Genomic DNA, 27,426 nt, shown 5'->3' on the forward strand with positions numbered 1-27,426 from the left:
TGGAAACCACTACAGTCAGCCCTCTATATATAAATGAGTTCTGGTCTGAGAGTGCATTTATAAGTCTAATGTTTTGTAAGTCCAACAAAATTAGCCTAGGTATCCAGCTAACAATCAACTACATAGGTTTATAATAGGTACTGTACATATACTATGGAGAAGGAAATGGCAACCCACGTCCAGTATTCTTGCCTGGAGATTCCCGAGGACGGGGGAGCCTGGTGGGCTGCCGTCTGTGGGGTCGCACAGAGTCGGACACGACTGAAGCGACTTAGCAGCAGCAGCAGCAGTACATATACTATACTGTACATATAACAGGTACTGTACGTATAATAGGTACATAGGTACTGTAATAGGTTTATAATATTTTTCACACAAATAATATATAGAACAAGCACAAAAAATAAAGACATCACTTTTACAGTACGGCACCTTGAAAAGTGCGGAAGTAGTACAGTGCAACTGGCATCCGGGCTGGCATCAGATGAACAGGCAAGAAGAGTTGCTGACGGGAGGAGAGAAAGGGGGTGGGAGATGGCAGAGCTGAATGACAGTCAGCAAAATGAGATGGAGGGCAAGCTGCACTTTCACTCTTGCCTGATGCTGGTGAAGCACATGTTCACATCTTTGGACGTTCTCAATGTAAAGATTCATAGATAGGGGACTTACTGAATCTGCTTCGTCTATGAATTTACCTAGTCTAGACATTTTGTGTAAATAGAATCATATAATGTTTTGTCTTTTGTGTCTGGTTTCTTTCACTTAGTATAACGTGTCAGGGTTCATCCACATTGTGGCAGGTATCTACTCCATTCTTTTTTGTGGCTGTATAATATTCCATGATATGGACATGTCACATGTTGTTTGCTTACTTATCAATTAATGGACATTGGGTTGTTGCCACTTTTTAGCTGTTAGGAATACTGCTACTGTGAAGAGGCATTGGATTTTAGAGCTATTATGAGTCCTACACCACTTTTTAGTGATTTAAGAAATTGGTATACTACTTGATGAAAAAATTTCCAAAACAATTTAATTCCCCAACCCATGTCTGTTTTTTAATGTCAGAATTTTCCAGAGTGTATTTCAGGCTATAATCTCACAAGTTCGCAAACTGTTCCTTCCAAAACACACACAATTGCAGAACGAGACACAAAACCAAGATGACATCTTCAAAAAATTGGCGAACCGTAATATATCCCCTTCTTAAAATGATTCCCAGTGTTCAATAACATATTCAAGGCTCTGAGAAGTCCTGCTGTAATCCCTTTAACATTCACAGTCAAAGGCCTCTTTGAGAAATGCCACAGCAGCCAAATGCCTTTCTGTGTTCATTTATATAATAGTTCAAAGTCCCCAGGTACAGGGGTGATGTTTTATGCAACATTATGCCTTCTATCCAGAGGCGAGCTGAAAGCCTGGAATTTACCAGAGAATTTTAAAAGTCACCAAATAAGTTTTATTGAAATTATTATTCTTCAGCATTTTACCATCTCATAGACCTTAGTATCAGCTATAAAATTTCCCTTATATAATATGTAATGCTTTCCCACCATTATATAGTTTTCCTTTCCTAGATAATTTTAAAAGCTGACAAAATGAAGCTGATAGCCTATCCCTTGGGCATCTTTGCTCTTGTTTACTCTTCCTTTCTCCTGTCTTACTTAAAAGCTGGTATCCTACATGACATCCTTCCTTTCTCCCAATTCCATGGTGACTGACCCCTTTTGACCTTATTTTAATTTGGATTTCACATTATTCAAAATTAATACATACTCTCCCATTATATTCCCCTTGGTCTTCCAAATGAGAATAACTATTGCTATACTTAATAAAGATAAGGGATTTTTAATTATGTCTGGCTTCTTTGAAAATGCATTAAATGCCATTATTCAAGGTAGCGATGGTGAAGCAAAAGAATTCACCCAGCAAAAACAGAGTAGTAGCCAAGCAACCCTTCCTGAAGCAGGAGATGCAGTTAATACTTTAAAATTTGCAAACAAGCCAAGGAAAATGAGATGCCTACAGGGTCACAAGAAGGATAATGAGGTTTGCTAGATGTGAGAAAGAAGAATGTTTTTACCAAAAGCGCCTGTAGAAAATTATACATTTAAGTGTTTAACATACCTACTTAGCACAGTGTACAGCAACTAAGCTTTTCCAGCAATTTTTGAATGCCATGCAGGTTAGATTTCTCCTGAATTCAATGGCATTTCCTCTGAAATATGAATGCAAATCAATTACTACCAGTGTGGGGAAATTAAAAGAAGTGTCATTCTGGTTTCATATTGGGCTTATGATTTTTTGAAAAATCAGCACAGAAAATGCAGTGTTATAAAGATGAACCCCTACGTCAAATAGTTTTCCTTTACCTGTTAATCTAAAATGTACTTCCTCTCTTGCTGTGGAATAATCTTCATTTCCTCCACTTGTCTTACATAGAGAAGAATGTGGTATTAGATGATCAGAGCATAGCATCAATGACTTAAAAACTGGAGAAGAAACTTTAACTTATTAATAGTTCGATATTGTTATTTTTCTATTCATTCATTCATTAGCCAGTGATGATTGAAGGGCTTATAAGTGAGTGCCAGGCCCTCAGTGAACTCAGGATTCAACTAAGGAAAAACTAGAGGGTCTCTATTCTCCTATCATCTATTGACAAAAATCAAATAAGCAAGAGAACATAAAGACACTTCCAAGGAAGGATGGAGTTGCTGGAACATGTAGGAAGAGGACCTAACCTGATCTGAGGTGAGGAAATGTTTTCTGTGGAGGAACAGTCGATCTGAACTCTGAAGGATGAAAATGCTAACTCAGCAGAAAGAGAGGAGAGAATATGTTCGAAGGAGGAAACAACCTCAGCAGCACAGAGAACAGAAGGTGAAAACCTCACTGTGGAAGAGCAGAGACATCAAGGGCGAGCAGGTGCAAGGTGTGCTGGAGATCCAAGACAGGCTCTGAGTGGGCAAAGCCTCGCTCGCCTTTATAAGGAGCCTTGTCTTATCCCAGAGCAGTAGGAAGCCTGAAGCGCTCAAGGCAGGGGCTGCATTTCTCATAGCAGCTCTCACAGGCCAGGGCCATTGCTTTATGATATCTCACTGTGGATGACACGTGTTGTACCTAATTCCTTAATTACTTATTATACAGGCTTAAACGTAAGGCAGAGAGAATCGCGCATAATGGTAAAATTAGAGTAGTGGTGGGCCCAGATACTCACACAAATACCTTTCTTCCTCCTGACTTGGTCCATATTGGGCTACTTTTTCATTTTTTGTTGCGGTAAAATATAGATATAAAATTTACCATTCTAACCACTTTTGAGTGTGCCGTTCAGTGGCATGAAGTACATTCACATTGTGCAACCATCACCACCATCCAGCTCCAAAACTTTTCATCAATCTAAACTGAAAACCCCTATTATATAATAACTCCCCACTTCCCCCCACCCCCAGTCCCCAGAAGTTACGATAGTAAGTCCCATACACATGAATAAGTTTCGGTCCAACAGTGCGTTCATAAGTCCAATTTGTTCATATAAGTACAAAAAAGTTAGCCTAGGCACCCAACTAACACTATATAGTACTGCACTGCAATAGGTTTATAGTACTTTTCACACAAATTACACACACACAAGACATAAAACAAAGAGAATATTTTTATTCTTATAGTACAGTATGTTAAGAAGCACAGCAGTACAGTACAACAGCACAAACCTAGACAGCATATTAAAAAAGAGAGCCCTTACTTTGCCTACAAAGGTCCATATAGTCAAAGCTATGGTTTTTCCAGTAGTCAGGTACACAGGTTAGAGCTGGACAATAAAAAAAGACTGAGCACCAAAGAAATGATGCCTCTGAACTGCGGTGCTGGAGACTCTTGGGAGTCCCTTGGACAGGAAGGAGATCAAACCAGTCAATCCTATAGAAAATCAACACTGAATATTCACTGGAAGAATGGATGCTGAAGCTAGAGCTCCAATACTTTGGCCCCTGATGCAAAGAACTGACTCATTGGAAAAGACCCTGATGCTGGGAAAGATTAAAGGCAGGAGAAAAAGGACAGAGCATGAGATGGCTGGATGGCATCACCAACTCATTGGACATGAGTGTGAGCAAACTACAGGAGATGGTGAAGGACAGGGAAGCCTGGTGTGCTGCAGTCCATGGGGTCGCAAAGAGTGGGACACGACTGAGCAACTGAACAACAGTACAACAACTAGCACACAGGATATGTTCATACCTTTGAATTGGAGAAGGAAACGGCAACCCACTCCTGTGCTCTTGCCTGGAGAACCCCAGGGACGGGGGAGCCTGGTGGGCTGCCATCTGTGGGGTCGCACAGAGTCGGACACGACTGAAGCGACTTAGCAGCAGCAGCAGCAGCTTACCTTTGAAAGTGTCAACTTGAAGGTTCCTATGTAGAGGACTTACATACTCCCCTTCTACGGACTTGGAAGTTACCTTATCTAAGTGGAACCATACAATAGCTGTCCTTTTGCAGATCCGAGGAGAGGACTGGGGTTGGCTGCACAGAGATAGGCCAAAGGGCCTGGAGCGTGGTCCAGGCCACAACCAGGGCTGTGCACAGGATGGAGCCCAGGTTTGCCACAAAAGCCGCATTGTTAACCTGCACATCAAGGGAGGGCTGGGGCCCCACCACATCAGCCCCTAGCGCACTCACAGTGGGCCTGGCTCTGCCTCTGGGAGCTCTGGGAGTGTGCAAGCAGCCATGAAACGAAAAGGAGCTCCCAGTAGGAGCACTCCAGTAATATCTACCTCACACTGCAGCTCAGAAATGCATCTGAGGGCTTCTATTCCAACAACTGGGAAGCAGACCCTGACCCTAACAGACAACCCCAAAGCAAAGAGGAAGCCCTGCTCAGTGTCCAGAGTAGTCTCTGTTCAACACAACGCCAAGTGAACCCCCTCATAAGGGGATAATGGCCAGCACACACAGAGAAAATATGTGACAGGCATCCATACCAAAAACAGCCCTCACAGTAAAATTATTACACTCACACACGCTACACTGGGATGCTCCCACATAAAAACTGCCCTTTAAAATCAAAGTAGATAACTGTTTCTCCTACATCCAGAGAAACAAAGAAAGTTAAGTAAAATGAAAAAGCAGAGGAATTACTCCCAATTAAAAGAACAAGAGAATTTCCTTGAAAGAACAAATAATGAAACAGACCTCTCCTGTATACTAAACACCGAGTTCAAAATGGACATAATATAAATACAGAAGAAAAGAAAGGGCGATCAATAGAAATAGGGAGTTCCCTGGTGGTCTAGTGGTTATGACTTTTTACTGCTGTGGCCCAGGTTCAAACCCTGGTAAGAGAACTGATATCCCACACACCTCATGGCATAGCAAGGGAAAAAAGAAACAGAAAGAAAAGAAAAAAGAAATACAGATCATTGTAACAAGGAAGTAGAAACTATAAAGAGAAGCCAATGAAAATTTTAAAACTCATATTTCAAGACAAAAACTGAGCTAAAGGCAATAAGTAGCAAACTAAATAATATAGAAGAATGAACAAGTGATCCAAAAGCTAGAGCAATGGAAATTATCCAATCAGAACAGCAGACAGAAAGACAAGTGAAAAAAAGAAGAATGAAAGCAATAAGCAAGACCTCTGGGATAATTAGGGCGAGTCAATCTATGCATAAGTGGAATCCAGAATATGAAGAAAAAGGGGAATATAAAATATATTTGAAGCAATTATGGCTGAAAATTTCCCAAACTGAAAGAAGGAAAAAGATATCCAGGTACAGGAAGCACAGAGAGTCCCAAACAAGATAAACCCAAACGACCCACACCAAGAACAGTATAATTTAAATGGCTATTAATTAAAGTTAAAGATAGAATCTAAAGGCAGCAAGAGAAAAACAGAGTTAGTCACAAGGGAACCCCCATAAGGGTATCAGCTGATTTCTCTACAGAAACATCATAGGCCAGGAGGCATTGGCAAGATATGTTCAAAATCCTAAAAGGGAAAAACTACCAAATGAGGATACTCTATCAGCAAGATTATCATATAAAATTGAGGAAGAGGGAATTTCTTAGACAAGCAAAAAAATTAAAGAATATAGTAAGACTAAGCCTATCCTTAAAAAAACTACTGAAAGGTATTCTCTAAGTAGAAAAGAAGCAATAATAAATAGGAAAGAGAAAATCACAATAGGAAAGTGAATCATTTAAATAAGCCAATACATAGATTTCTAAAGTTTTTTTTTAATTGTGAAAGCAATTATAAGTACAATGAACAGCAAAAGGATAAACATGAAGATGTAAAAGAGGACATCAAAAGGTGGAAACACGACGGCAGAGTAGAAGGATGTGACCTCACTGCTTCAGATGAAAACACCAAAATCACAGCTAACTGCTAAACAACCATCAGCAAAAAAACACTGGAACCTATCAGAAATGATTCCCTACATCCAAAGACAAAGAAGCAGCCACAACCAGGCGGTAGGAGGAACAAAGTCACAATAAAATTACATCCCAAATCCTAAGATGGGCAACCCACAAGCTAGAAAATAGTTACATCAAGAAGTTTCACAGGAGTGAAAGTTCTGAGCCCCATGTTAGACTCCTCACCCTGGGGGTCCAGCAATGGGAAGAGGAGGCCCACAGAAAATCTGGCTTTGAGGGTCAGTGGGGCTTGATGGCAGGAATTCCATAGGAATGGGGGAAACAGAAACTCCACTCTTGGGGGTGAACACAAGGTCTCTTGCACACCAGGACCCAGGGGAAAAAAGCAGTGACTTCATAGGATTCAGGGCCAGGTTACCTGCTGGTATTGGAGGGTCTCCTGTGGAAGTGGAATTAGAGGAGGTAACTGCAGCTCACTGCAGGAGCAAACACAGGGGCAGTGGTAGTTCTGGAGAATATTTATTAGCATGAGCTCTCCTGGAGGCTGCTAAGATCTGGCCCCACTCAATAGCTGGTAGCGTCCAATACTGAAACACCACAGGTCAAACAACCAACCAGGCAAGAATATAGCTCCACCCATCAGTAGACAGGCTGCTTAAAGTCTTTCTGAGGACACAGCTGCCCACTAAACATAACCTTTGACATGGCCCTGCCCAGAGAAACAAGACCCAGCTCTACCCACCAGTGGGTAGGAAGCAGTACCTCCCACCAGGAAGCCTATACAAGCCTCTTAGACAATTTCATCCACCAGGAAGCAGACTGTAGAAGCAAGAACTACAACCAACCCTGCAGCTTGCAGAAGAGAAACCTTGATCACAGCAAGTTCGACAAAATGTGACAGCAGAGAAACATGACCCAGAAGAAGGAAGAAGATAAAATAAAACCCAGAATAACAACTAAATGAACTGGAGATTAGGCAATCTACCCAAAAAGGAATTCAGAGTAATGACAGTAAAGATGATCCAAGATCTCGGAAAAAGAAGGGAGGCACAGATTGAGACACAGGACATGTGTAAAAAGACCGAGAAGAACTAGGGAACAAACAGAGATGAAAAACACAGTAACCGAAATGAAAATGCACTGAAGTAAGCAACAGCAGAACAACTGAGGCAGAAGAATGGGTAAGTGAACTGGAAGACAGAATGCTGGGAATCGCTTTCATGGAATAAAGAAAAAAGCATGAAAAGAAGGGAAGACAGTCTAAGAGACCTCTGGGACAACACTAAATGCATCAGTATTAGCATTATAGGGGTTCCAGAAGGAGAGAAGAGAGAAGGAAAGGACCTGGGGAAATATTTGAAGGGATAATAGCTGAAAACTTCCATAACATGGGGAAGGAAACAGTCACCAGAGTTCAGGAAGTGCAGAGAATCCCAGGCAAGATAAACCCATGGAGATACATGTCAAGACACAAAGTAATCAACTGACAAAAATTAAAATCAAAGAATAAATATTAAAAGCAACAAGGATAAAGTAATAACATACTAGGGAATTCCTACAAGGTTAGGAATTCCTAATTTTTTTTTAAATTTCTAGGCAGAAACTGCAGGCTAGAAGGGAGTGACACCATGTATTTAAAGTGATGGGAGAGAATAACCTACAAGAATACTCTATCCAGCAAGGCTCTCATTCAAATTTGATGAGGAAATCAAAAGCTTTACAGACAAAAGCTAGACTAACACCACCAGACCAGCTTTGCAACAAATGTTAAAGCAATTTCTCTAGGCAATGAAGAAAAGACCACAACTAGAAACAAGAAAATTATGAATGGAAAAGCTCATTGGTAAAGGCAAACATACATTAAAGGTAGGAAATCATCTGCACACAAATATGATATCAAAACCAGCAATTGTGAGGAGAGGTGTGGAATTTATCCCAGGGATGTAAGGATTTTTCAGTATCCACAAATCAATCAATGTGATATATCACATCAAGCCACATGATCCATCACAATAGATGCAAAAAAAATAAAAATCTTTTGACACAATTTCACACCAATGTATGATAAAAACTCTCCAGAAAGGAAGACATCTCAACATAATAAAGGCCATATGTGACAAACCTAGAGCAGACATCATACTCAATGATGAAAACCTGAAAACATTTCCTCAGAAACAAGAAAAGGATATCTACTCTCACCACTTTTATTCAACATAGCTTTGGAAGTCCTAGCCATGGCAATCAGAGAAGAAAATCAAAAGGAATCCAATTGAAAAAGAAATAAAATTGTTACTGTTTGCAAATGACATTGTATCACATGTAAAAAATCCTAAATATGCTACCAGAAACCTAAATACTAGAGTTCATTAATGAATTCAATAAAACCACAGGATATAAAATATATAGAAATCTTAGCATTTCTATACACTGATAACAAAGATGATACAAACAGACACATGCTAGCAAGGTAATGCTCAAAATCCTTCAAGTTAGACTTCAGCAGTACGTTCAGCAGTATGTGGACCGAGAACTTCCATATATACATGCTGGATTTTAAAAAGGCAGAGGAACCAAACTGCCAATACCCGTTGGGCCACAGGAAAAGTGAGGGAATTCCAGAAAAACATCTATTTCTGCTTTATTGACTACACTAAGGTCTTTGACTGTGTGGATCACAGCGAACTGTGGAAAATTCTTAAAGAGATTTTACCTATTTTAGGAAAAACCTGTATGCAGGTCAAGAAGGAACAGTCAGAATCAGACAGACTGGTTCAAAATTGGTAAAGGAGTACATCAAGGCTGTATATTGTCACTCTGCTTACTTAAATGCAGAGTACATCATGTAAAATGCCTGACTGGATGACTCACAAGCTGGAATCAAGATTGCCTGTTGAAATATCAACAACCTCAGATATGCAGATGATACCACTCTAAAGGCATAAAGCAAAGAGGAATTAAAGGGCCTCTTGAAAAGGGTGAAAGAGAAGAGTGAAAAAGCTGGCTTAGATTAAAAATACCAAGATCATGTTATCCGGTCCCATCACTTTATGGCAAATAGATGTGGAAAAAGTGAAAACAGTAACAGATTTTATTTTCCTGGGCTTCAAAATCTTTGGACAGTGACTAAAGCCATGAAATTAAAAGATGCTCACTCCTTGGAAGCTATGACAAAACTTTTTTTTTAAGTCACTCAGTCATATCTGATTCTTTGCAACTCCATGGACTATAAAAGTCCATGGAATTCTCCAGGTCAGAATACTGGAGAGTGGGTAGCCTCTCCCTTCTCCAGGGGAACTTCCCAACCCAGGGACTGAACCCAGGTCTCCCACATTGCAGGCAGATTCTTCAGTTGAGCCACAGGGGAAGCCCAAGAATACTGGAGTGGGTTTGCCTATCCCTTCTCCAGCTTATCGTCCCAACCCAGGAATTGAACCAGAGTCTCCTGCATTGCAGGCAGATTCTTTACCAACTGAGCTATTAGGGAAGTCCAATGACAAACCTAGACAGCATACAAAAAAGTGGAGACATCACTTTGCCAACAAAGGTCTGTCTAGTCAAAGGTATGGTTTTTCCAGTAGTCACGTATGAATATGAGAGCTGGACCATAAAGAAGGTTGAACAGCAAAGAACTGATGCTTTCAAACTGTGCTGCTGGAGAAGTCTCTTGAGAGTTCCCTGGACAGCAAGGAGATCAAACCAGTCAGTCAGAAAGGAAATCAACCTTGAATATTCATTGGAAGGACTGATGCTGAAGCTCCAATACTTTGGAGCTTGGCTACCTGATGCAAAGAGCTAACTCACTGGAAAAGACTCACTGATGCTGGGAAAGATTGAGGGCAGAAGGAGAAGGCGGCAACAGAGGATGAGATGATTGGATGGCATTATCGACTCAATGGACACGAGTCCTTTGAGATAGTGAAGGACAGGGAAGCCTGGCATGCTGCAGTCCATAGAGTTGCAAAGAGTCAGACATGACTCAGTGACTGAAAAACAAGAATAATAAACAGATGGAAAGATACACCACATTCTCGGATTGGGAGGATCAATATTGTTAACATGACCGTTCTATCCAGATTCTATGCAATCCCTATCAAACTACAATGGCATTTTTCACAAAACTAGAACAAAGTATGGAAACACAAAAAGTCCTGAATACCCAAAACAATCTTGAGAAAGAAGAACAGAGGTAGAGGAATTTTGCTCCCTGACTTCAGCCTATACTATACACAAAACTACAGTAATCAAAACCACAGTACCAACACAAAAACAAACACGATGATTAATGGAATCAGGATAAAAATCCCAGAAATAAATCCATACACTTACAGTCAATTAATCTACAAAAAAGGAAGCAAGGCTACTCAATGGAGAAAAGACAGGCCTTTCAATAAGTGGTGCTGGGAAACCTGAACAGCTACATGTAAAATGAAATTATTAACAGCACATTCTTTAACACTGCATACAAAACTCAAAACGGATCAAACACGTACATATAAGACTGAATACTATAAAACTTGTAGAGGAAAACAGAGGCAGAAGACTCTTTGATACAAATCACAGTAATATTTTTTTGGATCCTTAATGGAAACAAAATCAGTAGTAAACAAACGGGACCTAATTAAACTTAAAAGCTTTTGCACACTAAAAGGAAATCATAAATAAAACGAAAAGACACCCTAAAGACTGGCAGAAAATATTTGTAAACAATGTGACTGGTAAGCTTAATTTCCAAAATATGAAAGCAGTTCATACAGTTATATATATATACACACCCAATCACAAAATGGGCAGAAGACTAGTTACATGTTTTTGCTCCAGGGAGCAAACAGGTACAAAGCTAGTCTCTGGAAGAGCTTGGGAAGGGATTTGGAAAGGGGAGGAAGGAGATCAAAACCCTATTCTGACATGTACCCCAATGTTCACAGCAGCACTGTGTATATTAGTCAAGATATGGAAGCAACCTAAATGTCCATTGACAGATGAATGGATAAAGAAGATGTAGTATTTAAATGCATACAATGCAATATTATTCATCCATAAAAAACAAATGAAATAATACCATTTGCAGCAACATGGGTGGGCCTAGAGATTATCATACTAAGTGAGGTTACTCAGAGAAAGACAAATATCATATGCTATCACTTATATGTGGCATTTAAAAAGATGACACAAGTGAAGTTATTTGCAAAACAGAAACACACTCCGACAGAAAACAAACTTATGGATACCAAAGGGATAAATTAAGAGTTTGGGATTAGCAGATACCAACAGCTATACATGAAATAAACAAGGGCCTGCTGTATTATACAGGCAACTACATTCAGTATCTTGTAATAAGTATAATGAGAAACACACACACACACACATATATATATATATCTTTGCTGCACACCAGAAAGCAGCACAAGGCAAATCAACTATACTTCAATAATTGTCCTTTTGTGTCTGGCTTGTTTCACTTAGGGTAATGTTTTCAGGGTTTATCCATGTATCAGAATTTCCTTTTAGTCCTAAGACTAAACAATATTGTATTTCATGTATATACCATGTTCTGTTTATCCATTCATCCATCAATGGACATCTGATTTGTTTCCATCTTTTGGCACTGTGACTAATGCTGCTGTGTACATGGGTGCACACATATCAACTCTCAGCTCGTAATTCTTTTGATACATACATAGAAATGCAACTGCTGAACTTGTAAGTCTAGGTTTAATTTTTTGAGGAACATTCATACTGCCGTCCACAGTGGCTTCTCCATTTTTTGGGCTACATCTGGCACAGTTCATGGTTTTCCACACTGTCTTAGAGATGGAGGCTGACAATGCATGGCATGGGCTGCTAGGAAAAACAATGACTAGAGGACCCAGGGCTCAGTACGCAGGTGTCCAAGCACGGAGAAGGAAGCCTCCACTTGTCACTGTGCCCCCCTTTAAGCCATGATAGCCCAAAGGCAGTCACAGCTCCAGAACCTTGCTCTGTCCTTGCTGCTCTGTTGGCTAATTTATCAAACTACCGTCGCCTTTGGCTTGACACTAAAGGATGGGAGAACTGGAGGAAATGCTACTAACCCCAGAGAATAAGAGCGTGGGAATGGGAAAAGTGCCTGCCTTACTTTAGCTCCTTTTGCACGTGCTTTCCCAGCAGCTAGGGAAGGTCAAGGTTACAGGAAGCTAGGATCTTCGTTCTTGAAGCAATTCAAATTTGGAAAAATTGGGTCCAAAGACCTGCTCTAAAGGGAAGTGAGCACAAGGCACAGAGAATTTGTGGGCACTGATTGATATGGGAGAACCTCCAGACTTAGAGAGAGGCTGGGGCCAGGGCATGTAAGCACAGCTGGTTTCTGCAATAGTATCCTCCACTTGGCACCTGTGGGGAGGGTTCAGATTCTTCCTCGGCAGGGAGAATTGAGAAGAGTGGACTCTTGCAACAGGAAGACAAAATAAGTGGAGCAAAAGTTTGCATAAAATTTTTCAGAATAGGTTCTAGTCCTCTACTATTGTCAGGTACTGCAAGAAGACCCTCATGAGGCCTCCATCCCCTCCTTTAGCCATAGGCAGGGGGCAAGAGTCTCTAGTGTGGTAACAGCAGAGACCTGGAAGGAATGGAAATGCATTGATGGCTTAGTCTTCTTAGCAGGATAAAGGGTGGAACATAAGAAGACTCAGCAGATCTTGGGGGAGACAGGTTCAGGACCAGCCAAGATGTAGCAGTTCTAGAAAGATGAGAAAAGAAGTGGTTCAGTGGAAAGATAAACTACATCAGCAAGTGTATCAGTTATTGTATGTATTAAACAAGCTTCTTCCAAGAAGTAGGACCAATAAAATGTGTATATACATAGGAGATCTATTATGAGGAATTGGCTCACACAATATGGAAGCTTCAGTGGAGCCACCATGCTGCAGACACAGGAGAGTTGATAGAGCAGATAAAGTCCAAATCAGTATGCTGGGGAACTCCCTCCTCCGTGAGGAGGCCAGCCTTTTTGTTCTATTCAGATCTTCAACTAATGGGATGAGGCCCACCCAGTTATGAAGGACAATCTGCTCACTTGAAGTTTACTGACTTACAAATTACCCATGACATTTTTCACAGAACTAGAACAAATAATTCTAAAATTCATATGGAACCATAAAAGGCCCAGAATTGGGTCTGAAGAAAAAGAACAAAGCAGAAGACATAACCTTCCCAGACTTCAGACAATACAACAAAGCTCCAGTAATCAAAACACCATGGTATTGGCACAAAAACAAACAGATCAATGGAACCAAACAGAGAATCCAGAAATAAACCCACACGTCTACAGTCAATTAATCTTCAACAAAGGAGGCAAGAATATACAATGGGAAAAATACAGTCTCTTAGCAAGTAGTGTGGAAAAGTTAGATAGCTCCATGTAAATCCATGAAGTTGGAACACACCCTCGTACCACACACAAAAATAAACTCAAAATGGCTTGAAAACTTAAGCATAAGACATGACACCATAAAACTCCTAGAAGAGAACATAGGCAAAGCATTCTCTGACATAAACCATACTCATATTTTCTTAGGTCAGTCTCCCAAGGCGACAGAAATAAAAGCAAAAATAAACAAATGGGACCTAATCGAACTTACAAACTTTTGCACAGCAAAGGAAACAGAAACAAAATGAAAACACAACCTACAGAATGGCAGAAAATATTTGTTAACAATGCAACCAACAAGGAATAAGTTTCCAAAATACATAAACAGCTCACGCAACTCAACGACAAAATAATAACCCAAAATAACCCACAACTCAAAAAATGGTCAGAAGACCTAAATAGACATTTCTCCAAACAAGACAGACAGAAGGCCAAGAGGCACATGAAAAGATGCTCAACACTGCTAATTATTAGAGAAATGCAAATCAAAACCACAGTGAGGTAGTACCTCACACCAATAAGAACAACTGTTATTAAAAAGTCTACAAATAACAAAGGCTGGAGAGGATGTGGAGAAAAGGGAATCCTCTTATATTGTTGGAGGGAGTTTATATTCTATACTATATTGTAAGCTGGTGCAGCCACTATGGAAAACTACAATTACCTTATGACCCAGCAGTCTCACTGAAAAAATTATAATTCAAAAAGATACATGCATCCCTATGTTCACAGCAGCACTGTTCACAACAGGCAAGACATGGAAACCACCTAAATGTCCATTGACAGATGAATGGCAGTCCAGTGGTTAGGATTCAACCCTTTCACTACTGGGGCCCAGGTTCAATCCCTGGTCAGGGACCTAAGATCCTGAAAGCCACATGGTGTTGCCAAAACAAAAACAATAAAAACAGATGAATGGATAAAGAAGATGTGGTACATATGTACAACGGAATACAACTCAGCCATGAAAGTGAACAGTATAATGCCATTTGCAGCAAGATGGGTGCAACTAAAGATTATCACACTAAATAAAGTAAATCAGAAAGAAAGACAAACACCACATAATATCACGTATACATGACATCTAAACTATGGCACCAACGAACCTATCTATGAAACAGAAACAAGATCATGGACATAGAGAACAGACTGGTGGTGGGGGAGGGATGGAGTAGAAGGTTGTGGTTAGCAAATGTAAGCTTTTGTATATAGAATGGATAAACAATAAGCACAGAGGCCTATATTCAATATTCTATAATAAACCATAATGGAAATAAAAAAGAATATATATGTATATAATTGAATCACTTTTCTATACAGCAGTAATTAACTCAACATTGTAAATAGACTAGTCTTCAATTTGAAAAATAGTTCACCAATCAGAAGGTTAATCTCATCTGAAAACATCCTCCAAAGAGACATGTAGTTAACTAACACTGTGTATCAACCACTCCAAAATTAGTGGTTTAAAACAAGGAGTCCATGGGTCAACAAGGCAATTCTGCCACCTGAGCCAGACATAGTGGGCTGGGCTCAGTCACACACCCGCAGTCAACTGGTACAGGATGACCTCAGATGGAATGCTTCATCTCTGCTCGACACAGTCTCTCATCCTCTAGCAGGCTAGCCTGGGCTTATTCACTTGCTGACTAGAAAGGGTTTCCAAGGAACAAGTAGATGAACAGGAGTTGTTGAGGCCTGGGCTCAGAATGGATGCACCATCACTTCCATAGCACTCCACTGGCCAACGGGTGAAGAGGGCAGACAAGATTCAAAGGGTGGAGAAGTAACTCTGTCTCTTCATGTGCAGAGCTGCAAAGTTACAGCGCCAAGGTGTGGATATAGGAAAAGGAAAATTGCTACCACTTTCACTGACCGTCTACTAAAGTGAAGGTAGCCCACTTTGTGAGTGTCTGAAAGTGTTGCTGCTCTTGTTTAGGGAGAGTTTTCAGGGCCTGACTCACTGGAAAAGAGTCTGATGCTAGGAGGGATTGGGGGTGGGAGGAGACGGGGACGACAGAGAATGAGATGGCTGGTGCTGTCAGATGTTTAAAATGCTTCTCTTGGGTGAACTTAGCAGCTTTGGGGGAAGGAACACATAATAGCAGAAATACACTGGGCTTTAAAATCAGGGTTTGACTCAATCAGGGCCCTCTCCAGTCCATACAACACCTTCACCTGTTTTAGGACAAGAGGCAACCCTTCTCTCCGACTGGCACTGCCCTACTGGAGAACCCCCACTGTGTGCAGTAGCCCTCACATTTGAACACTGGCCAGTGTATCTCCTCGGAGCTTCAATTTCCATATCTGCTGATGAGAATTATAACACCACCCTCACAAAGGCTGTGGTGAGGATTAAATGAGCTTAGGTATATAAAGTATCTGGCATACTGAGTACTTGGTTCTCAAAAACTATTAATGCCTTTTCTGCCTCTCTGCTATAAGAAGCCACAGTGAAGAGAACTTTAAACATTCAAGGTTGCCTGCAAGTCTTCAGTCAAACCAATCATGAAAGGAAGGGAAAGGAGAGAAACTTATACGAGGGCATTAGAGTTCTTGAACTTGGCCTGGGTTGGGGAGCAGTTCAAGAGGACTGTGTGTTGCTCATCCTTTGCACCCCAAACTTGGGTTACTTGAGTTTTACTAAGGGATCACTGCAATAATTGAAACAGAGGATAACTATCTTATCTGCATTCAACCTAAAAGTTATTTTCAGAGGAATAGAAAACATTTCAAATTACTGAATGAAAGAGTGGGGAGGTGAAAATTGAAGAAAAGCCTCATGCTCCTTACCAGCAGATAAAATGGTCATATATGTAAGAATATATGGGGGCTTCCCTGGTGGCTCAGTTGGTAAAGAATCTGCCTGCAACGCAGAAGACCCAAATTCAATCCCTGGCTTGGGAAGATCCCCTGAAGAAGGAAATGGCAACCCATTCCAGTATTCTTGCCTGGAAAATTCCATGGACGGAGGGGCCTGGTGGACTACAGTCCATCGGGTCGTAAGAGTCTATGACTCAACAACTTAGTGACTAAACCACAACCATGCAAGAATGGATGAGGAACCAAACCGAAGTGTTAACACAAGTCATACATACATAATTCACACAAGAAGTTCGATTTTAGCCTGACCTGGAAGGCAATGGCAAGCCACTCCAGTACTCTTGCCTAGAAAATCCCATGGATGGAGGAGCCTGGTAGGCTGCAGTCTGTGGGGTCGCTAAGGGTCGGACACGACTTCACTTTCACTTTTCACTTTCATGCATTGGAGAAGGAAATGGCAACCCACTCCAGTGTTCTTGACTGGAGAATCCCAGGGATGGGGGAGCCTGGTGGGCTTCCGTCTATGGGGTCGCACAGAGTCGGACAGGACTGAAGTGACTTAGCAGCAGCAGCAGCAGGGTGTTCAATTACAGGTTCAGTCCATGGAACCTAGAAACAATCATGCAATGTTAATCCTCCCAAGAAAGTGGCTCTTCATTAGTGATTCTAATCTGTCACCTGATGCTCACAGGCCATTATGAAATCCATTTATATTCCTAGATTCAAAAACTAAATTGGAGGTATGAGCCAAGGGTACATTAAATTAGGGATTATTGCTTGTGGCACTCTATGTGAGCCAGGTGATGCTGGGCCATTTTAATTAAGAGTTTGTTTTCAGTAACAACACAAGCAAATGAATAACATTAAGTCAACACTGAGACAGTTGTGGCGGGAGGGATTATGGGGATAACTGAAATATGCAGTTGTGTTACAGGTCTATTGTACAGAGTTCTCTTAGTCATTAGAAGAAAACCGCTTTGGAGCGACTGAATCAAATCTGTACACAGGGCATGGAAATTGAGCAGCAGGAAAAGGTGATGGCTAGAGAAATCAGGGGCTTCACTGGTTGCTCAGCAGTGAAGAATCCACCTGCAATACAGGAGACACGCTTCGATTAAGGTAGAGGTGGGATTTCAAACCAGGTGTATCTGATTCCAAAGCATACTGTTAAAACAGAAGCAGACAAGCAGACTTAGAGAATGAGCTTATGGTTATGCGGGGGGAGGAGAAGGGGGTAAGGGACAGTTAGGGAGTCTGGGACTGGTGTGTACACACTGCTGTATTTCAAATAGATAACCAGCAAGGACCTACTGTATAGCACAGGAACTCTGCTCAATAATAAGTAACAAACCCAAATGGGAAAAGAATTTGAAAAAAGATACACGTATATGAATAACAGTGTCAATTTGCTGTACATCTGAAATTATCAACTATACTCCAACATAAAAAGTAAACAAAAAAAAATTACAAAGCCTATGTTATTAACTATGAGAATTCACTATCTGCCTGTCTTATTGTCCCCAAGGATGAAAATGCTAAAAATAACCGAAAAAAGTTTGGGAACCAAAGCATGAGATTAATTTTGCCAAAATATTGTGAGGTTTAGGGAAAAGATTTGGGAGTATTTTTCTCTGAAGTTTTCTCTTTAGAATAAAAATGTATGTGTGCATCCCTTCATCAATATACCATATATATGTTACTGGAAGCCTTTAAGCCTTCACTATAAATTATCCACTCATATTCAGGGAGGGACTTCCACTGTATTCGATATGCTTTCATCCCTGAAGCTGAGTGTCTCGTTAGCTATGTGTGTTTTCACGTTGTTTGCTATGTTTTATTTCATTAAAAACTAAATCCACTGAAATCAGAGCACTATTGAACCATGCAGATTTACCTTTTTTTTTGGCAGATAAGATGGGAGAAGAGGGTTTCATTCCAGAACTGCACAGTATTTCATTTTTAAAAATCTTCTTTAAAAAAAAAAAAAAACCTCATTGAACATAATTTGTCTTCCAGATCTTTCTCCTGTGCTGCGTATCATAGGCTCTGCTCTTTCTGGTCCTTGTTCTCCCCACCCCCTCCAGTTTGCAGACAATCCTTAGGAACCCTAAGTCACATTTTCTTCTTTATGCAGATCAACTTAATTGTGTCCTACTTCTTAGCTCCAAATGAAAAATCTCCATTCTGACTGGGAATGAAGATATCGTTTGTACTGAGCAAACAGATGACCCTCCTATCACTAGCATCATTATCTTTGAAAGGAAACTATAAAGGACAAAAATAACAACAAAAACTGTTATACTAGATAAGAGCAAATGGTCTTGAAACCAAAACTAGCTACCTCTCCTTCTGCCTCATAAGGGTAGGTGTCATAATTTATATCAGGGAAAGTAAACCTCTCTTCTCTAACTCTTCATTTCAGAGCCTAGTGAGGACAGAAAGAAAGAAAGACTGAAACTTCAAGCCTTCCCCAGTTCTTCTGTGCTAAGGCATCATTCGGCATGGGAGGCATTCTCAGACATAGGAGCCTAACCAAGCCATTACCTTTCCACGTAAAGATAAATCCCCAGAATACACATTGACATCATTCTTCCTTTCTCTTAAAATCCCCTAAGTTATAATAAGCTTAGGGGACAGTTTTTTCCCTGCTATTTTTGACAGCTCCTCAGAGGCTGCAGTGATACCTTAGATGCCCTTCCTAATATCAAAGGATTTCTATCAATTTTTAATTTTTCCTGATTTTGGCCTTCTTGATAACTGGCCTCACAAGCTGTAGCAAAACTTTCATTTCATATCCAATGGGATACTCTTACTGAGAACCTTTTTGGTCACTTCCTGCACACTTTTTCATTAGCTATCTTAAGTTATAACTTCACAAATTGAGAAAGAAAAAAACTCCAAGGCAAGATTTCTACTTCTGCTGTTCTGGCTGAGTCCACCATGAAAATATGTGTACAAGTTAACTGCATCTAAAGCAAGACTGCTTGTCACACTAATCCCTCCATGTACTTGAGGTTACCATAGAGTCTTCCTATTCAGGGAAGTATCCTATAGGAAAAAAAACCTATTTCTCAATAATAAAGAAAATCCATGACAGCTAACTAAAATGGTCAAATCTAATTCTTCATTCTTACATATAAACAATAACTAATGATTGGGCTTCCCTCGTGGCTCAGTGGTAAAGAATCTGCCTGCCAATGCAGGACACACTCGGGTTCGATCCCTGATCCAGGAAGATCCCACATGCCACTGAGCAACTAAGCCCAGGAACTGCAACTGCTGAAGCTCTCGAGCCCTAGAGCTGGTGAGCTGCAACAAGAGAAGCCAACACAATGAGAAGCCTGCGCTCCGCAACTGCAGGGTAGCCCTCGCTCACCACACTAGAGAAAAAGTCCGCACAGCAATGAAGACCCAGCGCAGTCTAAAATAAACAAATACATTATTTTTAAAAATGACTAATTTGATCAGAGATGTCAAGGAAAACTAGTACCTAAAAGAGAAAAACTAATTCCAGAGAAAACAATTCATATAACTGAATAATGATAATAAAAATTATTTAGCATGTGAAACACGACCAATAATAACAGCAACACTAACTCAAAGCCCTGTTTTAAACACTGTACATATGTTGACTTATTCAATCCAAACAAAAGTCCTGTTTTGATAGATGAAGACCACGAGGCTTAGAAAGGCTGAGTAAAACACTCAAGGTCACACCGCTCATAAGAAGCGGACCTCAGTCCAGGTCTATCCAACTCCAAAGCCCATGTTCTTAGTCCCTATGGTGTATTGCAGTCAGACCCTTAATCTCTGAGTCTGATACTTCAAAGTCCTCATTAACATTTGTCCCAAATGATCCACCAATCTCCCAGCTTTTCATGGAATAAGACCACTCAAGGTCCACTGTGACTCATCTAAGAAAGAGTCTGGGGAAAGGTAAGAACTTGAATTTGGCCTCCACTTACATGCATTTTGGGAAATTAAACTACTAAAATCAGCATATGACTTCAAGAATATCCATGAGCTTTATTTCATAACAGGATGTCAACACTAAAACTTGTGCATCTAGATCTTTCAGAACCAGAAATAATCTGAACCATCTAGAGGTGTGTCTAAAGCATATTCCACCAGAGGCTAGGGATGTTAGTCATAGATCTTAAGCTATGTAATTGAAACACTGAAACTTGTTAGAGAGGTCTGTGAAATGACCCAGATAAACTGGTTGTCTACACTGACCAAGGGTGGCTTGTGCTTAGTCGCTCAGTCGTGTCCGACTCTTTGCAACGCCATGGACTGTAGCCCGCCAGACACCTCTGTCCATGGAGATTCTCCAGACAGGAATACTGGAGTGAGTGGGTTGCCATTTCCTTCTCCAAAGGTTGGCTTAGTGAGGTTGAATTTTGATTACTCAACTGAAATAATTCAGTAGGATTTTGCATATCTGACTTACAATTATTTTGAAATGTCTACTACAAAAGTTTGGTAAGGTTTGCTTTACATTAATGAATTAAAAATCTACTGTCCAGGGAACTTCCTGGTGGTCTGGTGGCTAAGTCTCTGCGCTCCCAATGCAGGAGGGGGCCTGAGTTTGACCCCTGGTCAGGGAACTAGATCCCACATGCTGCAAATAAAGATCCTGCATATTCCAACTAAAAGATCTGCTAAAGAAAGAACTGTAACTGGGGAAAATTATATGGAGATTTATCATTCAACTTGATTTGTAATGAAAAGAATGGAACGTGTCAGGAGGGTGAATTTGTGAGAGAAGCGAATAGTGAAGAATCAAGTCTCAGCGCTCACTTCGGCAGCACATATACTAAAATTGGATGCATGCAGAGTAGATTAGCATGGCCCCTGTGCAAGGATGCCGCAAAAATTTGTGAAGCATTCCCTATTTTTAGGGAACGCAAACTGGGGCTCTGTAACAACCTAGAGGGGTGGGAGACAGATGGGAGGTACAAGAGGGAGGGAACATGTGTTTACCTCTGGTTGATTCATGTTGATGTGTGGCAGAAACCAACACAACATTGTAAGGCAATTATCCTTCAGTTAAAAATAAACAATTTTTTTAAAAAGAATACACTTTGTATCCCAACGCTCCTGCATTGGGAGCACAGAAGAGAATACATTTATACATAAAAAGAATCAACTCTCAGCAGTGTGCTCGTCAGTCCCTTGGATCTGTCTCTTGCTTAACAGTGTTTGGACGAAACAGACCTGGGGACACCCCTTCCTCCAGCCTCTGATAAAAGAAATTTTCACATATCAAGATACAGGGAAGTCATTCTGGTTTATACATGAGTTAATTTGAATTTTATGCTAAATACAATAGCCTGCTTATGGCCTATCAAACATACATTGTACAACTGCTTTCAGTTCAGTTCAGTCGCTCAGTCGTGTCCGACTCTCCGCGACCCCATGAATCACAGCACGCCAGGCCTCCCTGTCCATCACCAACTCCCGGAGTTCACTCAAACTCATGTCCACAGAGTCGGTGATGCCATCCAGCCATCTCATTCTCTGTCGTCCCCTTCTCCTCCCGCCCCCAACCTTTCCCAGCATCAGAGTTTTTTCCAGTGAGTCAACTTGTCGCATGAGGTGGCCAAAGTATTGCAGTTTCAGCTTTAGCATCAGTCCTTCCAATGAACACCCAGGATTTAAAGAAAAGGGCCTACTGACCAGAAGTAAATAATGTCCATGTTACAAACTTAAGGTTAAACACCACTCTTCCTTGGACACTGACACTGCTTCTCCTGTGAGGATTAGACTCCCTTCCCAGGTGCCAAGACCATACTGACTCACTGGGTACCTACTTCTCTGTTCTGTTTGTCTTTTTTCTGTTTGTTTGGTTTTTTAACATCACATGGCTTGTGGGATCTTAGTTCCCTGAGTAGGGATTGAATCTGGGCCCTTGGCATGGAGTCCTAACCACTGGTCCGCCAGGGAATTCCCTGTTGTTTTCATTTTTTTGAAACATTGAAGAAATGTAACCCTGACTTGTTCAATGTTCTTTGTTTTCACAAGATATAAAACTATGTTGACAACCCTGCTTCTCCAGAGCAGTTTCTCAGAGTAATCTTGGAAGCAGGATTCGGGGCTAGTCCTCAACTTGGCTCAAATTAAACTTTCCTAGTCTTATTACAGATTGTTTATTATTTTCATTGACACCTCCACCATCCTCTGACCTCTTTCTAGTCACAACTTTCAGAACCAACCACTCAGCTATCCTCAGCCACCAGGACCAGCCACACTGTTTTTTCAGCTTCTCTCCTTATTACCAATTACCCAAGAGCTCCCAGATTCTTGAGAACAATTCCATGGAGGTGGAGGCCCAGCCCACCGCCCGGTCAACCTGCCTCCGTAGTCCTCTAACACCCACCTCTCTCTGGGCTTCTATTTCCACTGAGACGATGTGGCTCTGGAGGGCAGGGGCCACTTTTTCCACGAATCAGCCAAAGAGACACGTGAGGGCACCCAGCGGTCCCTTGAAAATACAAAACCAGCGGGGCTGCCAGCCGTGCTGTCTTCCAAGACACGTGGAAGCTGCTCCAAGAAGAGTGGGGTGAAATCCAGGACACTATGGGATTTGCCATTCTCATGAAGAAGAACCGGAACCAGGCCTTGTTGGCTCTGCAGGCCCTGGGCTCTGCCCTGCGGGAGAGCCGCGTCCTGGGGGAACAGGTGAAATACACAAGAAGATGGTGACCACATGACTCCCCTCCGCAGGCTGGTTGGCCCCAGGCTGGGCGGGACGAGTTCTCCTCCAAACACTCACTCTCTAGCAGGACTGGGGGCTGGGTCCTTGGACTCTTTAATCAACAGAAATTGATTAAAGGCCAGACAGGAAGCTTGGGCAAGGCTTTGCTGGGATCCGGGCTATAACAAGAGAGAACGAAAACAAGTAACATGTGTCTTTGCTCACTCCTTGGGAGGGAGGGTGAGCTATTCCCTCAAATGGCGAGAGATCTGGGTAAATTGGAGGGACGGGCTGGAGGGGTGGCTCAGGTGGTCTGCCCAACCTCTTGATGGTGATGTTTGCAAGGACCATGCATGGTAGTCTGCTTTTACTCCCTGAACCTCAGAAGTGGCAGTTGCGTTTTGGCCTTTTTGTATCTTCTTATTCATAATTTGCCCCCAACTGTGCATGGGTACAGTTATTTTAAATGTTTTATAGATACTTTGTATTCTGTTGCTGGAGGAGACATTTGTTCAGGTGCAAGCACTCCAGTAAAGGGCCCCAGGTTCCAGCTTGTCTCATAGTGGCCTTTGAGGAACTTCTCAGGTGTCAGCACTTCTGCATGAAGTCTCTTTGCAACCTTTTGTTTTTTTAGTTTCTAAGTCATCTCCAACTCTTTTGCAACTCCTGTGGACTGTAGCTGTCAGGCTTCCCTGTCCCTGGGATTTCCCAGGCAAGAATATTGGCCTGGGTTGCCATTTCCTTCTCTATAGGATCTTCCTGACCCAGGGATCAAACCTCCGTCTATTGCATCTTCTGAATTGGCAGGAGGATTCTTTACCACTGCAGCCACTAATCAGCTTTTTAATCACCCTGGAGCCCTCTCCCAAGCCTTGGAGCAGAGGAAAACAATGTTTTTTGCAGGAAAAAAAAAAAAAAGAATTTCATAGAATCTCAAATATTACCTAAGAACAATTGCTCTAGATAGAAAATTAAATTTTAGCTCAATGTTTTCAGTTGAAATTCAGCTCTTTAAGACTTCAAAAGTAAGAAAAAAGAATAAAAAATTTCCCGTAGGAAAACAGAATTTACTTACTTATGTCTTTTCTAACTCACAGGCCTACTGTGAAACTATTTAGGAACCTGGAATGTAAAATTGCTTGTTGTTTAGTTATCTAAAATGCAGCCATTTTTCTCTTCAAATCTTAGATTTAGTACTGAATTGCATTGAAATTAGGATTAGGGCCAGTTATGAAAGAATAACATGTCTTCTGCCATAAAAATAGTTCTACATGGAAAATCTGTAGAAATACAGCTTTAATTTCTCAATGAAAATAATATCTTGTGTTTGCTTTTATTATATTTCAGTAGGACATAATACCATTAATTTGCTTGTATACCACTTATAAAACTTGTTTGCATGAGTTATCTCATTTGAAACTTGACAACAAAACTCTGAAATGAATAGGCTAGTTATGAGGGGACAGAAAGTAAAAGTGAAAGTCACTCAGTCTTGTCGGACACTTTGCGACCCCATGGACTGTAGCCTGCCAGGCTTCTCTGTCCATGGAATTCTCCAGGCAAGAATACTGGAGTGGGTAGCTATTCCCTTCTCCAGGGGATCTTCCCAACCCAGGAATCAAACCCAGGTCTCCTGCACTGCAGGTGGATTCTTTACCAGCTGAGCACCAGGGAAGCCCAGGAGGGGACAACTTGTTATCAAACCAAATGGGCCCCTAGCCCTCACACCGTAAAGCCAGTCTACTGACATCGGGTTGTGGTGAAGAAAGGTGCAGCATTTATTGCAGGGTGCTATGCAAGGAGTTCAGGACAGCTAGTGTTCAAAAAGCCCAAAGCTCCCTATGGATTTCAGGAAAGCATTTGACAACTACAAACTGATACTTGCCATCTATCTCTGCAGAATTAAATCATGAACTGCTGCAGCTGCTGACCTTCCGTTGTGGTTGTTTAGTCAGTAAGTTGCAACCAACTCTTATGAGACGCCCTGGACTATAGCCTGCCAGGCTCCTCTGTCCATGGGGTCACAGTCCATGGGGTTTCCCAGGCAAGAATACTAGAATGGTTGCCATTTCCTCCTCCAGGAGATCTTCCTGACCCAGAAATTGAACACCACCAGAATTCAGTGGTGAATTCTTTACCACTGAGCCACCAGGGAAGCCAACCTTCAATATCCGCTGAAAGAAATCTGGGGTGGAGATCAGGAATGAGGCGCTCTGTGCTCTGAGAAAAGCTGGCGGAATAGGCCTTCAGACAGATATTTTCAGGAGACTTTACAAGCCCAATTCTTGCATCTCCTCATATCTAGAAAATCACAAAAATCCTTCATGGTGGGACTTCCCTGGCAGTCCAGTGATTAAAACTGTGTTCCCAATGCAACAGGCATGGGTTCACTCCCTAATCGGGGAACTAAGATCCCACATGCAGCCTGGTGCAACCAAAAGAAGAAAAAAAAAAAAATCCTTCATGATGAGGTCTGCTCCTCATGACCTAGCAGTAACTTTCACGAAAATAGCAGCAGCCAGCTCCAAAAAATATGTGCCTGATTGAATATACTCTGCTTTCACCAAAATCACATATACACTGACCCTCTCGCCACCTCTTGGAACAGTCTCTCAGAGCTATCTGAAATGCTGTCTCCTGGGCTGTAGTCCTCATTCTACCCCAAATACAACTTAACTCACAACTCTCATGGTGTGCTTTTTTTTTTTTTTTCCAGTGGACACATTTTAAAGGCTAGGTGAGGGAGGGGACTTGTAGGGTTTGAGATCAGCTTGTGCATGATTCTCTGATTGGCTGATGGTGAGGTTACAGGACAGTGTCACAGGGTTTAACATTATCCACCCTCAGATACCAGCAGGTCTGGGGGCTACATGCTCATGATCATCAAGTCGTTAATTTCTTCCACGTGGTGGTGGTTTTAGCATCTGTAAAACTACCCCGGAAATGTGCATCAAATACGATTATCTAGGTACTTCAGAGAGGAGTTAAAGCACAGACTATGGGGGAGGGGTCTGTCCCAGGAAGGTCGCATAGGATCCTGCTCCGTTACAAATTCGCAGATGGGGAAATTGAGATGTAGAGATTATAAATTTCTCAGTATGGAAAAAAAAGAGATTACTGTGGGTTTATACTCAGTTAACTTTATAAGGGGGAAGAGAGAGACTGACAGTGAAGGGAAGAGAAAATATTTCCTGGAAATATTACGTAAAAACATGAAGGCTAACCTCCTGAAAAAAACCAATATAATATTGTAAAATAATTAGCCTCCAAAAAAAAATAAATAAAATTGCAATACGTGAACATTAAGTAGACATAAGTGGCATGTGAGAAGACTCATCTCATTGAAAATGAAAACTGGCTCTAATAAGGAGGATGATGTGTGACACAAAGTGACAAGAAGGCTTAATGAATCGCATTCTCTGATTTGAAGGTGGCATGTCTGAGTCCATTACAAAGAACAAAGTCACCCCAGAGCCTATAGGAGTCAGGGAGTCAGTGAACTGATTTATTATAAAAGAAAATGTATAGCACACACTTCTAATGTATCTTTATCTCTCTCTATATAGAATATATTATTTATATAAAATATCTGTTGTATGTATATATAAATGTAATATACATTACATTTACTTGCTTTAAAATTCTAGAATCTATTTCTTTTTAGAAAATTGATACTATGCTTAATAAAATCAGGTATTATGGTTATAAAATACTTTTTAATGTTAGAATATTTCCTTAGCAGTGGGAAAATATCCACTGAGAATAAAAGACTTAATTTCCTTTTATAAATAGTGGTGGATTACAACTACACAATAGTGCTAACTCTGCTATTGCTGTGTATTTAAAGCCAAGATGATGACTGTATTGAAAAAGAAGGAAGAGAAAATCAATAGATTATTGCTTCAATGGAGCTCACAACAGTGCTGATTAGAGAACACAAATGGATTGCATAATAGTAAAATAACTATAAACTAGGTATGGATTTAAGCCTATGTTAAGACCATTCTTAACTGTATTGTATCTTTAGAAAACATGCACTGAAATTACAACAGCAAATTAAACCTATTCGACCGCAAAATTTAATACATAAGAAAATAGCATTTATTAATGATCTGGAAGA

The 27,426-nt window shown here is 41.0% G+C and overlaps 1 non-coding gene across 1 annotated transcript; it reads left to right on the top strand.

Moving 5' to 3' along the window:
- The first annotated feature begins 21,401 nt into the window (after positions 1 to 21,401).
- Positions 21,402 to 21,508, top strand: LOC129538816 (U6 spliceosomal RNA). The gene has a single exon (XR_008682350.1). It is a non-coding gene; the product is annotated as a U6 spliceosomal RNA (small nuclear RNA).
- The last annotated feature ends 5,918 nt before the right edge of the window (positions 21,509 to 27,426 follow it).

The sequence above is a fragment of the Moschus berezovskii genome, chromosome 2 (genome assembly GCF_049115385.1).
Source record: "Moschus berezovskii isolate FMDL1 chromosome 2, NW_MosBer_1.0, whole genome shotgun sequence".
Classification (NCBI taxonomy): domain Eukaryota; kingdom Metazoa; phylum Chordata; class Mammalia; order Artiodactyla; family Moschidae; genus Moschus; species Moschus berezovskii.